The sequence below is a fragment of the Balaenoptera musculus genome, chromosome 14 (assembly GCF_009873245.2).
Source record: "Balaenoptera musculus isolate JJ_BM4_2016_0621 chromosome 14, mBalMus1.pri.v3, whole genome shotgun sequence".
NCBI lineage: Eukaryota > Metazoa > Chordata > Mammalia > Artiodactyla > Balaenopteridae > Balaenoptera > Balaenoptera musculus.
In genome coordinates, this window is record NC_045798.1 from 68,060,616 (window position 1) to 68,073,859 (window position 13,244).

Consider the following 13,244-nt stretch of genomic DNA (forward strand, 5'->3'; position numbering starts at 1 on the left):
CAGGAATGTCCACTACTAATGTCCTCTACTAATAATACAAATAACTAATATTTATTGAGTATTTACTATGTGCCATGAACTGTACTAATCACTTATTTTACTCATTTAATCTTCACATCGGTCCTTTGAGAAGCAGGCTACAGTCAGCAGGTTCTGCATCCGCAGATTCACCCAGCCCCGGATATAAAACATTCCCTTCCCCCCCAAAATCCAGAAAATTCCAGAAAGCAAAACTTGAATTCACAGAGCACAGACAACTATTTACATAGTATTTACATTGTATTACATATTATAAGTAATTTAGAGATGATTTAAAGTGTATGGGAGGATGTGTGTACGTTATATGCAAATATTTCGCCACTCTAAATAAGGGACTCAAGCATCTTCAGGTAGATTTTGGTTATAGGGGTCCTGGAACCGATCCCTCCTGGCGCCCCGCCCCGCCCCCCCCCCCGCCCCCCCCCCTCAGGGTTAAGGTAATTTACTCAAGCTAGTTAGCAGCGAACCAGGGTTTGTACTCGGGCAGTCTGGTTCCAGAGGTTTTCTCCCTGTCGTCTCGGCCCATTTATTTGGTCTCCAGCACACTCAGGCCTACATCGCTGGCGGTGATTTGATTTCTCATCTTGCAAAGCCGGTGGCGTCCCGCTGCAGCCAGCATATCTGGTTAGTGAGCTTTGGCGTCCATCACGTCCTTCTGAATCAGCTTCTCCACTGCACTCAAAGGTGACCGCGGCACCTGGAGGGGCTGCAGGACTGCGCAGGCGTGGCGTTGTTGGGTTGTCCTGGTCACGGTGCGTGGCGAGCACCACGTGGTCCACACAGCCTCCCAGCGGCGTGAAGCGCGCAGGCGCGTCAGGGCCGTTGTGCATAGCAGCTGCTGCGATGTGGGGCAGGTCACTGTACACGACAGCTTCTCCAGCGTGGTGGCCTTGGACTCCGGGGTCAGTGACAGAAACTGGGTAGAACTTTGCCCTTGTCCTTGCTTGCAGGGCTGCGCTTGCCCCGGGGTCAGGCATCATTTGGGCCATTCCCCGAGGCAGCCCTGGGCGTGAAGGGGTTGAGGGGCCAGCTCACGATGGCCACCCGCTCCAGGAAGCCCCGCACCTGGTCTTTCACCCCGGCCACTGCCTCTCTTCGTGCTCCTCGCGCCGCAGGTTGCCCAGCTGCTTCTGGCCGGCCTTCATCTGCTGTGCGTTCTTCTCCTTTTGGTGCAAAATGTACTCCAGGATTGCTTCACTCATCCAGGAAGGTGTCTGGTGTGATGGTGAGGTCGGGGCAGGGCTGCAGTGTGAGGCCGCCGCAGTCGAAGTCCTGGACAGCATCCCGGCCCAGTTGAACGTTCTGGGTTCCGTAGCCTGAGGCCTCTGTGTCCTCCTTGTCATGGTGAGTGTACGGGCCCTGCAGTGCTGCTGTTGCAGAGCTGCATCTTCCTTATAAACGACTCCTTTTTTCTTCCTGGCTTCTTCAGATGTGCCCTTAAACCAGAAAGGAACCAGAGAATTGCGTATTATGTTAATTTAGCCAGCTTTCTTTTGACTGGGGTTTTCGTGCTATATCTTTTTCCATCCTTTTACTGTTAACTTATTTATTCTTTATATTAAAAGTTGGTATTTTGTGGATGACGATTAGTTCTTGCTTTTTACCTTGTTTGACCGTCTCTGTTTTTTATGTTTAGACAATTTACATGTAATGTTATTAGCGACAGGGTTGGATTTAAATCTACCATCCTGCTAGTCGTTTTCTATTTGTCCCATCTTTGCTTGGATCCTCCTCCCCTATTTTCTTGCCTTTGGGGTTAATAGAGTAATTTTTTTAAATGCCTTTGTTCTGATAAGCTCACCCTGTGTCCAGATGATCAGACTCTTGTACTTTTAAAAGAGGTGTTTTTCCAAATATGCAAATTATTTGCCTGGATAAGGTGAATTGCAAGAATTTCCTGACCATACCAGTGAAGCTATTTCTCAGGTCGTAGTCTTATCTTTCTGCACGAGGCTCTCTTGAGCAAACAACTAATGTTGTCTCAGGTCATCCTAGCTCTCGGCCCAAATAGCTAGGTTTCATTTATTCACAGAGTAGGAGGATGCATAAAGTATGGCAGCGTTATACGCTTGAATATTATACAGCAGTGAAAACTAATGTAGCCGTGTGAATTAACATGAACATGATAAATCTCAAAAACAGTGAAGAAAGCAAATTGTTAATACATATAGTATGAAATCATGCCTGTTAATTGGAGAACATGTAAGTGATAAAACTCCAAATAAAAACAGAGGAAGGATGAAAATAAAATTCAGAAGAGTTCCTTGCCCCTTCTTCCATAACACAAAATAAGAGAAGGGTGTCATCAGGGAGTGTCAGAGTGAGAGCTTCCAAAGATGAGTGGACTAGTCAAGGTTCTTCAGCTTATACTTGTTTAAACTCTGTATGCTATATATTTTGATTTTTAAAGATATTAATTAAGAAGGCAAAAATGCTAAACTTGTATAGTACTCAAAACATACTCTGTCACCTTCTTCCCTTTTCTATTCAAGTATCACCTGGCATTCAGTCCCCAACGAATCTGGGCATTTTCCAATTGCTTCCACATGTTAGCCCTCAGTTTTATCCTGCAAGATAAGGAGAAATTGTTTTTATGACCACTAAAGTTCCTTACAGAAATAGAATTTTTGGTTTTATAACTCTGAATCTGCCAAATGCAGACTTCTTATTTTCAATTATTGGAATGTGCTAATGATTTATTGTGACCCTAAGACTTCAATTAGGTAGAGTCTTAAAGAGATTGGGTGTGATTTGTCAGGTAGGTGGTAGGAAATAAAGGTCAAGAAACACCTCTTTGTTTTAGTGGGCGGGTGGAAATACAAGCCTGCTAACCTTTTTCTTCCTATAAAAGCTTCCCCTGGATCTGAAGATTTTCACGTGTGTCATTTTGGTGTTCTTCCTGGAAGATTTGCCTTCGTAAGGATTACAGGTTTCAGGATACTGGAAACTGGATTAACTCTCTTTCCTTTAGTGCAAGACTTAATTAGTCTTCGATTTCTCTGTGTGTAGTCTGCATTAATATTTGACGCAGGAAAAATTTTCACAAGTATTTTTTTGGCAGACTGTGATACGCTATGATTTTCCACAGGCCAGCATTTCCCATCACAGAGATACTGTTACACCCATTAATCAAGGGCAGCATGTGTCATATATGAAATCTTGTACACACAGCTGTGGAGATAATTGTTAATGAACTTCAGTCACTCTGCCAGAGCACACAGCCTCTGACATCCTGCCTTGTCCCCGTTTTCCCTCTCATTCCCCCTTACCCTAAAACCTCGCCCAGACCCTTTTCTGAAGACAAGTACATCCACCAGGCCCAGACTGCTCATTTCCTAAGGATTTGTATTTGCGGGCAAGGCAACTTAGAGGCAAGGCTATTGCATCTGACTAGAGCATTAAGTCCCCAAAGACACAAGGCCTCCAGAAACCCTCTTCAGATGCTAATATTCACACAAAGTGCCGCTGGCCCCAGCTGGCCTTCACCTGCAGCTCTGACAGGCAAGAGCCTCAGAATGAGGTCCTGGTTTCCATAAAAATAGGAAGGGCACACATGGTAAATGGCAGAGATCTCGCCCAAGCTATAAAATTATTTAAAGTCAGATTCCAGACAGTTAAAACTAATTGCTGTGAACACAAAGCCCAGGCAGGAGCCCCCTTTCTCCTTTTTTTTTTTCCCAGTAATTCACTTGAGACAGGGTAGCTTGAATCCTCTACTAATGGGCACACCTAAAATTAAATGATGCCACTAAATTTAAGATGCAGCTGTCGTTGTTAATGTTCAAACATGTTTTAAGCACAGGAGACATGTGCTGTGTGGTAGAGCGAAAATATTAATGGGTCATTTAGAATTGTCCCTGTGTTTCTGTGGTTTTATGGGGGTACCTTGCTTAAATGTAGCATTATTGTTATTGCCGGTCTTATGGCTGATTTTCTGTTCCTGCTGGGTTATAGTTTGCAGCCCATTATTATTTCTGTAAAACAGATTTGTAAAGGAAAAAGACACTTAATCCACCAACATATTCCGGGCGTTGGTAAACTGAGTACAAACCAGGAGAACTCCTTGCCTTCTGGCCTTTTTGGAACTAGCGTAGAGAAGAGCTGTACAATCCTTTCCCTGTCTATCCTTTCTTTTCACTGGATACAGTACATAGGATATCACTGGAAGCAGAATGTTGACTAGGTTTCCCTCACCAGATCTCAGCATTCTGCTCCCGCTTCCAGGTGCTAATTTGTGAGCACCTTTATTTACAGAAAATTATTGCAACGTGGGTTTCCCTTGCTTTTTAAGTTTAGAGACCCTCTTGACAATAAAAAATGTATTCATTTAAGATTTCCAGTGCCTTTTAGTTCGTATTGCCTTTGTAGGGGAGCAGAATTTACCACCCTACAATGTGTCTCTTTGGCATATAATTATTTGAAACTCTTTGTTTTCTAAGATACAGCAGACATGGGAAAAACTGAACACCAAGTAGGAGTTACCCTTTGTAAGAAAACATTATATTTGTAAGGGAATCTCCACTTGTAAGAGTGTCTCCCTCTTGGTACCTGGAAGAGGAGAATGACCAAATCTCTAGAAACTCTTATCAGTGGAGAAGACACAGACTTAAATTTATATAACAACATTACCCTTGTTTTTTTTTTTTTAAATTTTATTTATTTATTTATGGCTGTGTTGGGTCTTCATTTCTGTGCGAGGGCTTTCTCTAGTTGCGGCAAGCGGGGGCCACTCTTCATCGCGTTGTGCGGGCCCCTCACTATCACGGCCTCTCTTGTTGCGGAGCACAGGCTCCAGACGCGCAGGCTCAGTAGTTGTGGCTCACGGGCCCAGTTGCTCCATGGCATGTGGGATCCTCCAGACCAGGGCTCGAACCGTGTCCCCTGCATTGGCAGGCAGACTCTCAACCACTGCGCCACCAGGGAAGCCCCACCTTACCCTTGTTTACTGGGCTTTTCCTCCCATAACTGACTCCTCGTCCTCAGTCCTCAGCATCCTCTTTTGTCTTCAGCTGAGGATGGTATTTAAGGTGAGGGCTTCGGCCAGATTGGCCAGTTACTTGGTTTTCCTGGATCTTTCTCATGTATACATATTGTTAAACTTTTGTTTGATTTTTTTTTTCCTGTTAAGCTGTCTCATGTCAATTTGATTCTTAGACCAGCCAGAAGAATCTAGAAGGGTAAAGGAAATTTTCTTCCTCCCCAACACCTTGGAATATACATAAGCAATAGATATTCAGTAACATCTTAAAGTGAACTTATATTTAGGTAATTGAAAATGCACGTGTGTGTGTGTGGGTGTGTGTATGAGAATGGCTGTACATACAGGTGCGAGATGTTTATTAGGTCTTCAGATGGTGATTAGTGCTTATATGTGTGGATTCCAGGATGCCTCTCAGAATCCTTATGACCTTTCCAGGAGTCCCCTCTCTCCTCTCTTGGTTAAAGAAATAAGAATCTAGAGGGAGAAAACTCTAGGTAGGGAGTCAGGAGGCTAGAGTTTGGTCTGTATTCAGTTGTTTGTACTCCTTTTGGCATTTTAACCTCTCTCTGCTTCTGTCCCCGTTGTAAATTACGGATGCCTTATACCTGTCATATTTATCTCATGGTTATAGTAAACGTGACATGCAGTTACCCAGTAGCACCCTAAACCCACTATTCAGGGTGCTACTGTCCACTCAGTTAAGGCTTCCTACTTTGACAGAAGATGAGGTTACTATAGGTATTCTCATATTGAACCAGGTAAGGAAAGCTTGGGGATTCTTAAAAAAGAGAGAAGAAATATAATGTTAAAATCAAGAATTGGAGGAAATCTCAAAATACCTTAAAAGTGACAATGTTATTCTCCCTGAAATTCATCAGACCTCAGAAGAAAGACAATTCAGAGAAGAGGAGGCAAAACTACTTTTTTTTTCAACTTGCCCGTAGTCAGAAAACATATGTTGAGCACATGCTTCCTGCCAGGATAGTGCTTGGTTCCTGGCACTCAGAAACAGCTGCATTTAAATCTGCCTGTAGACTAGATAATTCCTACAGCCAGTATTTCCCCTCTGTTCTTGCTCTCTTTCCCTCCCTTCCTTTTTTTGCTCCCATATTTTTCTCGAGGAACAGCTTAACATTTATGAAATTAAAAGTATTAAATTTGACTACTTATTATTTGTAGATCCAGGTTTTGTAATTTCCAGGATTAATAATGCTCTTGTTAATGTAGTTTAGCCTTGAACATTTTATTCTTTGGGGTTTTATATCATCATCATACGCTAGAAGGAGAATATGTTACTTTGCATGTTAAAATAAAGTTGTTTCCTTGTTAATACCAATTTTACTAAGTAAATAAATAGAGAAATAAATAGGAAAAATCCATATCTTCTAGCAGATTCAGCTTAAATTGACTCTTAAATAGCACCTAAAAATAATTTTGGCATCAATTAATAGCTCTCTTCAACCAGAAATGTTACCATTATATATTTGCTTTATGCTGATTAACTGTTAGTCTTTAATCCAGTGTGCTGTTATTAATATGACCTCGCTTTTTGAGAAACTGAGGGATTCTGTAAAACTGTAAGTAGATTTTCTTGTTGGTTGGTTGGTAAATTAAATGTTCTTTTCCCTTTGAGATTCCAAAGTTGTTTTACTTCATTTAAGATTGATCTTTAATCAGCTTCTTATCCCCCAAGTATTTGTAGTTCTGCAGTGGGCAGACTGCAAAATGAGGCAAGCCACTCTAGTTCTTTGTAATAAAGTTTCCAGTGGTTTGGGGGAAAAATGGAAAAATATTAGAGGGGTAAGTAGGTGGTGACTTAGCACTGGCGCAAAGGAGTGAATTATACTATAAACAAGAGTTAAATATTTGCTAAATATGGACAACAATATCATTTGCTTAGAGGGAGAGAACAGTTGGGCTATATCACGGTGCTCTGTGGCATACTAGTGCAGAGGTTAAAAATTCTTTAGCAATTGTATGGTTAAGTTATAAAGGCCACTTCCAGGAACATGAAGTAGATGTTTTTCTTCCCTATTCTCATATGAAATACAACTAAAAACCCTGGACATTATTGTGGTGTAAGTCCTGAAATTAAGATTCAGTATTATCTGCCTCAGCATCAGAAACCAGGAGAGCCTCAGGGTGATGAAAGAAAGCAAAGAGCTAAATAAATGGAGAGACATACCATGTTGATAGATTGGAAAATTCAACATAGTAAAGGTTCCAGTTCTTCCCAAATTGATATACAGGTTTAATGCACTTTCTTTTAAAATCCTAACAAGATTTTGGGGGGGTATGTAGAAAAAAACCATGAAATTTAAATGGGAAGGTAAGGAACTAGAATGGCTAAAACAGTTTTAAGAAAGAAGAATAAAGGGGAAAGAATGTCTACTCAATTAATAATAGCTTAGTGATCAAAGCTACTTGGAAAAGGGATAGACAAGTAAATCAGTGAAACAGAAGAGTTTAAAAATAGACGAAGACAAATAAGCCCAACTAATTTTGACAAATTTGCAAAAGCAATTCAATAGGGGAAGGATAGCCTTTTCAACAAATGGTACTAGAGCAATTGGACACCCATAAGCAAGAAAACAATCATAAAGCTTCAACATCGTACCTTATAAAAATTGAAACCAAGGTGTATCATAAATGTATCATATAAAATGTAAAACTATAAGAGTTCTTTTCAAAAATATAGAAAATCCTTAGGATCTAGGGTGAAGCAAGGAGTCCTTAGACTTGACACCAGTGGAACTACCCATAAAAAGAAAAATTGGTGTATTGGACTTGATCAAATTAACAACTTTTGCTCTATGAAACATGCTGTTAAAAGGCTGAAAAGAAGCTAAAAATATTTGCTAACCACTATCCAAGATGAGTATCTAGAATATATAAAGGACTCTTAAACCTCAATAGTAAAAACAAACAAATAATTCAGTTAGAAAATGGGCAATAGACTTGAAGAGACATTTCTCCAAAGAGGATGTACACATGACAGAAAAGCACGAGAAAATATATTTAACATTATTGTCCATCAGGTAAATGCAACTTAAAGCCATAATAAGATATAACTACTTACTATTAGAGTTACTTTAATAAAAATTAGTGATAACACCAAATGCTAACAGGGATGCAGAGAAACTGCATCGTTCATACATTACTGGGGGGAATGTAACAGTATAGCCGCTCTGGAGGACAATTTGACAGTTTCTTAAAAAACTAAACATCCAACTACTGTATGATCCAGCAATTGCACTCCTGGATATTTATTCAAGAGAAATAGAAAACTTATGTTTACACAAAAAACTGATAAAAGTTTTCATAGCTTTTTTGGTAATAGTCAGAATCTGGAAACAACCTGTCTTTCAGTTGATGAACGATTAAACAAACTGTGGTACATCCATACCATGAAATACTTCTCAGCAGTAAAAAGCAACACCCTATTGATACACACAGCAACTTGGCTGGATCTCCAGAGAATCATGCTTGGGCCAAAAGTCAATCCCAAAGAATTGTACCAGGTATGATTCCCTTTATATAACTTTCTTGAAATGACAAAATTACTGAAACGGAGGGCAGATCAGTGGTTGCCAGAGATTAAAGACAGTGGAGGAGGGGGGGAGTAGAGTGTAGAGGGGAGTGTGAGGGAAGTGGGTGTGGCTATAAAAGGGCGAGTTGAGGAATCTTTCTTGTGATGGAAATGTTCTGTATCTTGACTGCATTAGCGTCAGTATCCTGGTCGTGACATTGTACTAGCGATTCGGAAGATGTCATCATTGGGAGCATCAGGGTAAAGGGGGCATGGTATCTCTCTATACTACTTTTGTAACCAAACCCAGGTTCGGCCACTCGCTGCTCATAAGCCAGTCATTTGAGAGGCAAGTGTCAGTAGAAAGGAAAGGTGCTTTAATAAGAAAATCCGGCGATCTCGGGAGATGGTGGACTCGTGTCCAGAGACCAACTCCAAAAATTCTGCTCAGCCATGACAGTTTCTAAAGGGAAACATGAGGGGGAAGAATCTCAGTGAATCATCGAGGCAGGAGGTTGGCTTCTGCGTCATTCTCCATTGAGTGCAGACTGGCTGACTTCCTTCAGATGTTATCTCGCCTGAGTGATCTGCCTGCAGGACTACTGAGGGGGATGTTGGGGGGTGGAGAGCTAGTCAGTTTTTAACCACTTAATTCCTCATTCTTACTTCTTTTTATCTAGGAAAAGAATCAATAGGTTAGACAAGGCCTGGTGTGCCTTCAGGAGAGCAAAAGTCCAAGTTAGTTTCAATTGCTTAGTGATCTCATTCCTATAATTAAGTTCTTTTAAGGTTAGAGGGGAACAGAAATGGGCAAAGGGGAAAGGGGCAAAAGAGCTGCTTCACTTTTTCCAGCTGCGTAGGAATATGCAATTGTCTCAAAATTAAAATTTTAAGTAACTGTAAATATCTGGCTGTATTCTCCTCTAATTTTTATATAAACGGCTATATGATTCCACAAAGATACCTGTGAAATTGGAGAATGGTTTTCACTATGTCATATTAATCCCACGTGTACCGTTTCTTCATGATCCCAGTTTGTAATTGTCTTGGGTACCTTTTTAAAATTCATGTTTCTTCTGCTTCCTTAAGGTCAATGCTCTCTTTCTTACAAAGGATAGGCTCTTGATGAGTCAACAGTGCTTGCTTTCAGCGGACACTGCATATTAGAGAAAAGCCAGCAAAGTTCTCCCAGGCTGGGCAGCCTTTCACCTCCATACCCCTGGAATGAGTCTCAGTGGGAAGTAATGCGGCACATTTGAAACCATCGTTTAATAGTCATAATAAAAAGAATGCTCAGAGGAATGGAACTTAAAGCCCATTCGTCATATCAGTAAACAACATTCGCATTTAAAAGGGACCTCCTGTTTTTGCCCGTTAAATGCAGAGGTTCTGGTAGCTTTTGATTTATCACCTCACATTTTCCGCCTGCCCTTTTCTTTAAATATATAGCACGTTCAAATCCCAAATCAATATGCGTGGTGTTGTATTGAATTTAAGGCGAGCGGCGACAAGAAAAAACATAGTCATGAGACACAATTTTTTAATCTTTCATTGAATGACAGTCTTACTAACAGGCTAGAGATAACAAGGTGCAAGTTTTCCTATTTTTTTTTTTTTTTTTTTTTCAGGTCCATTTATTTTTATTTATTTATTTATTTATTTATTTATTTATGGCTGTGTTGGGTCTTCGTTTCTGTGCGAGGTCTTTCTCTAGTTGTGGCAAGCGGGGACCACTCTTCATCGCGGTGCGCGGGCCTCTCACTATCACGGCCTCTCCTTGCGGAGCACAGGCTCCAGACGCGCAGGCTCAGTAATTTTGGCTCACGGGCCCAGCTGCTCCGCAGCATGTGGGATCTTCCCAGACCAGGGCTCAAACCCGTGTCCCCTGCATTGGCAGGCAGACTCTCAACCACTGCGCCACCAGGGAAGCCCAAGTTTTCCTATTTTATTTCTCCTCCAGAGTTTAGCACCAGGAGTTTCAAAGTCACACCCACAGATAAGACCACAGAAGTTTGGCACAGTGAACCCCTGTGATGCCATTTCATGCCTCTATGGCTTTGTTTATTCTGCTTCCCTGGCCTGAATGACTGTTAACCTTTCTCACCTGGCTGACTCAAACCTATCCTTACCTCAATTAAATTACCTCTAATAAATCATTCACCTCTTCCTCCAGGAAGTCTTCCTTGACTGCTTGAGGATGGGGTAGATGCCTTCCCTGTCTCTTTGTACCCCAGGTAATATGTAATATCAGAGCATTTTACCATATTGTGTGGAAAATCTCCACTAGGCTAAATACTTTGAAAAGAGGAGCTGTGGTTTATCTGTTTATCTAGTTTTCCCCAGTACTTTACACAGTGCGCTCAGTAAATGTTGGTGGAATCTGAGCAGTGGTGAAACATTTACGTAGTAGAATTGACAAAAAAGTGGGAGCAAATCACACAAGAAAACCGAATGAGTTTATTAGATTTTTTGTGCAGGGAATCTAGTTTGGACACAATGGATAGCACAGATGTGGTTTAGTGGGTACTTTACGTGCGTGAGCTTTTCTGAATGAGGAGAGTGACTTTGATATTTTCATTATTACTGTAGGATTGAAAGTGCCATAAGGACGGGAACTCTGTTGCTCCTGCTTTCAGAATTGGCCCTCAAACAGTGTGTCTTTGCTCCCAACTATGATTATTTCCTTATATTTTAAGTGATCTATTTGATTACTACAAGTAGAATTGATGACTCAGAGTATGCACAGGGAATCTTTTTTTACAATTTAAATATTCTCTGGAAAGATTTTCAGAATTTGTACCTACACTATCCATCAGATTTCATTCTTTTTTCAATGCTGGCATTGTAACTTTTAAAAATTATAATTTTCATTCATATTATAATTTTCATTCATATTTAAATATGGCTTAGGGGTTAGTACATATCATGGAGTCAGACACACCTGGATTTGAAATGAACTCCATAATTGCAAGCTGCATGACCCCAGGAAGTTTATTTAATAGATCTAAGCCTCATCTCTAAAGTGGATTAATAAATGGTACTCACCTTGTAGCAAGGTTGGGGAAATATTCAGATAATGTGTATAAATTGTAAGTACAGTGCCTGACACAGTGCAGTTATTCAATAAAGTATTAGCTTTTATTTTTACAAGTACTGTATCAGTCTTCCATTGCCAGTGAGGTTGAGCATTTGGCCGTATCTGTTAAAATATTCTCTCTCTGCTTTTCAGTCCTCTCTTTCCAGGCCCTTTATTCATTCATATATTGGAATTAACGCTCTTCTCTTTTTTTTTTTTTTTAACTGAGTTCTAAAAGTTTTCCATACGTAAAAGATAGCAAATCTTTGTGACGTGTGTATTTTGAGTAGTTTTACCTAATTAGTCCTCTGTCATTTAATGTTATCTGTAATATTTCGCTTTTACCCAGAAAAGTAATGATCAGTTTTGCTCCCCAAACATTTTGAGCTCTCTGCACTTTCCTACCTCTTTGAAGTTAAGCACAGTCATATGACTCACTTTAACGTGAGCAATAGCCATTATGTTACTTGTGGGCAAATAAATGCTTCAGCAGCCACTGTGCAACTTCCTCTTCTGCGTTGATCGTGGCAGCATGTGATGATGGCAGAGATGGAGACAATGTCAGCCTGCATCCCAAGTGACAAAGATGAGTGGTACCTCCTACTTGCAAAACGTGTAAACAAAATAAACCTTTGTTGTATTGAACTCCTAAGATTTGGGGGTTGTTTATTACTGCAGCATAATCTAGCCTATCCTTACAGATGCAAGGATATTTTTGCTAGATTTATTATTATTTTTAAAGGTAGTCACATTTAACTATCTGTTCCTTAGAAGTACTACCTTTGGTATTAAATGGATATTATGCTGAGAAAGTCCGGAAAGTCTGTTCTAACTATTGGAGTGCCCAAACATGGACTGAATGGCTTTTTGAGATAGTAAGTTTCCTGTTCGTGAATAATTTTTAGCAGAGTTATGGCTGTGTGTCAGGAATGCTGTGTAGTTATTATATGTTACATGAGTGATCAGAATAGTTGACCTTTAAATTTCCTTCCAGCTGTTTGGATATTAAGAGTAATGCAGAATTACTACTCAAGGAACTCACCATGTACCTTAGTATTTGCAAAGACGAGGTAGAATCTGGGGAAAAGATTCTTCCATCTTTTTCCAAATAATCAATCATCAATCTGCAGATAAAATAATCCCCAGTTTTTAGGATAGATCTGAGTTTCCCTGTATATTAAAGCTCTGTGCTCTTCACAGTTTCTTCAGTGACTCAATTTCACCCAAAGAGTACAAAATAAGAAACATTGCCTTCTTATACATCTTGAGCAGATTCCTTACTGAGACCATATTTTACTGTTGTTCTTGAGTTCTATAATAAGTCAAGACAGGTATATGGAATGTAGAATCCTACTGGCTCCATGAAAGGGGATTGTTTCAAAGCACCAAAATTAAAGTGAAGAGTATTTCTCCCCTACTCTGTCCAGGGCAGCACTTTAAGATGTTGACACAGTGGGGTAGGGCAGCATCTGAACCACTAAAAGGTCTCACATCAGCAGTTTCCTTTCTTCTCCATGCCACCAAATGACCCTTGAGTAAAGAGCAAACTCTCCCATTCAGAAGGGCTCCTGGAAGTTATTTTCCCCGTGTGATTGCCACCCCTTCCCTTTATTCCTCAG

General features: G+C 40.5%; 1 pseudogene; it reads right to left on the reverse strand.

The window, feature by feature from the left end:
- Positions 1-618: 618 nt before the first annotated feature.
- LOC118906732 lies at positions 619-11,527 on the reverse strand (annotated as a pseudogene).
- Positions 11,528-13,244: the final 1,717 nt, after the last annotated feature.